Source organism: Scylla paramamosain, chromosome 20, assembly GCF_035594125.1.
Source record: "Scylla paramamosain isolate STU-SP2022 chromosome 20, ASM3559412v1, whole genome shotgun sequence".
Taxonomy (NCBI): Eukaryota; Metazoa; Arthropoda; class Malacostraca; order Decapoda; family Portunidae; genus Scylla; species Scylla paramamosain.
The window spans coordinates 719,437-721,857 of NC_087170.1; the positions used below are offsets into that span (position 1 = coordinate 719,437).

General features: G+C 42.5%; 1 non-coding gene across 1 annotated transcript; it reads left to right on the plus strand.

Moving 5' to 3' along the window:
• The first annotated feature begins 330 nt into the window (after nt 1-330).
• On the plus strand, nt 331-403 carry Trnak-cuu (transfer RNA lysine (anticodon CUU)). Its single transcript has one exon. It is a non-coding gene; the product is annotated as a tRNA-Lys (tRNA).
• Nucleotides 404-2,421: the final 2,018 nt, after the last annotated feature.

Sequence of the window (2,421 nt, forward strand, 5' to 3'; positions counted from 1 at the left end):
TTGATCGTGGAGTGTGAGTGAGCGTTGTGTTAGCTGTGCCGCAAGGTGTGTGCTTCTGTTGTTGTTGATCGTGGAGTGTGAGTGAGCGTTGTGTTAGTTGTGCCGCAAGGTGTGTGCTTCTACGACTCTGTGGTTACTCTTACATCTTTGTACATCTTGTTTTGAGGATTAGATTTATGATCATGCACTTTGGTGTTTGTCTTTACATTTTAAAGGCTGTCTTGAGTCTCCTGTGATATTTCTAAGTTTTCCTTGTTAATAAGAATAACTACTTCAAGTGGAAAATAGACTTATTATTATTATTAAATATGTTATTTTCTTCTCTTACAAGCCCGGCTAGCTCAGTCGGTAGAGCACGAGACTCTTAATCTCGGGGTCGTGGGTTCGAGCCCCACGTTGGGCGAAATAAGTTTTGTTGCATCCAGCATAAACTAGAACAGCCTGTCACATTACTGTTCAACAAACCACCAGTTAGAGGTCAGTGCAGACTGACACACAAAAAATAATACTAGCGATCCTTATATAAACCTCCCTCACCCCTCAGATGATCCCTCTGCACACATTGTTTATTTATCTATTTATTTCGTAGCGGTGTTGTGACTCGCGCCACCGTCATCACTTCGTATTATTATTATTATTATTATTATTATTATTACTATTATTATTATTTATTTATTTCGTAGGTGTGTTGTGACTCACACGCCACCGTGATCCCTTGGTCACGCTGATTGATGTCTCGGGACACGCGTCACTGCGTTGCTCATCGAGGCTGTCAATAAAACAAAGATGAAGTGTTGCGTTTATTGGCGCAGGAAATGGATTTGCAAACCGCTCTCTGTGTCAGGGAGAGGGAGAAACAGCTCACTTTGACTTCCCTAGTAATGGCGTGTATTGATAGGGGTTTTTGTCATTCTCTCTCTCTCTCTCTCTCTCTCTCTCTCTCTCTCTCTCTCTCTCTCTCCATGTTCAACACTTATGTTCACGTTATTACATTGAGCTCAACAAGACCACTTTACACATTACGGCGCGTACCCAAACGTACCCACGCGCACACACACACACACACACACACACACACACACACACACACACACACACACACACACACACACACACACACACACACACACACACACACACATGAAGCACACACTGGTGGGAGGTTCTTGTCCAGCCAGCGTGATCTCTTAAATAGCGACTTGAGACTAATAAAATAACGTAGTACATGTAGTGAGGATGTTTTTACCAATGAGAGACAGGCTAATGCTACGAAAAAAAGAAGATACATTAGAGTCATTGGGGGAATGTAGTAAGGCAGTCTCAGGTATCATAAATGCACTTGTTTTTCATGAGGACAGGTTATGTGCCTGTATTCTGAAAAGCTTTGCCCTCACACCAGACTGTTTTCAAAGGACACAATGATGATCACACGGGTTTTCAAGACTGCTTTTCCCTTTGATGGTGTAGAAACCTTACCAGTCTGTCACGAGGACCGTAGAAACATCCTTAAAACCCGTGTAATTTGTACTACAGCCTCTTGAAAGTATTCGGATGCGGGCAGAAATGTTTCCGGATACTGTGTAGGGTCTCTATACACATCTGTTGTGTTTTGCTTTACTCTGCGATAAATTAACGTGTAAGTTGTGTGATGCGGGAACAGCTAGCCTGGGTGGACCTCCCCTCCTTTCTTGTTCCTCGGCTCGCTACGTACTGGGGTGGCGCCGCGCGGCACTAAGTGATCCAAGCCTTACAGGAAACACTTAGCAAATGACTCATTAAATTTTTGTATGTGTCAGTGAAGGAAATGTACAGACACGCGTAACACAATAATACAAGGCTTGTTATCATTATACAATTAACATTTCTCATCATCTTCATTGTATCATTATGCACATCACTCTCATCATTATTATCACCCTCCTCCTCCTCCTCTTCCTCTTCCGCCTCCTCCTCCTTCTCGTCATCATCATCATCATCACCACCATTATCATCATCATTATCACCATCATTCTCATCACCATCTTCACGAGGTCATCACCATTCTTTCTCGTCCTTCTGGCAATGATGACCCTAATGACTACACTGAGAAATGGCCTTCATCATCCCTGCCATTATCATCATTAATACCATCAGCATCATTATCACCACCTCTCACCACTATTGTCATCATTGTCATCACCATCATTCTTATCACCCTTATTTTTTATTGTTCCCAAACCCACCAACACCATCACCACCACCACCACTATCATAATCTTCGTCATCATCATCATCATCATCATCATCATTATCATTGCTCGCCATTATTGTCCTTTAGTCTTATGTAAAACTTTTACAGCGCAATCTTGGTTACCAAAGAAGGAAGGGAAAAAAGAAGAAAAGGAAGAGGAGGAGGAGGAGAAAGAGGAGGAAGAGGAAGAA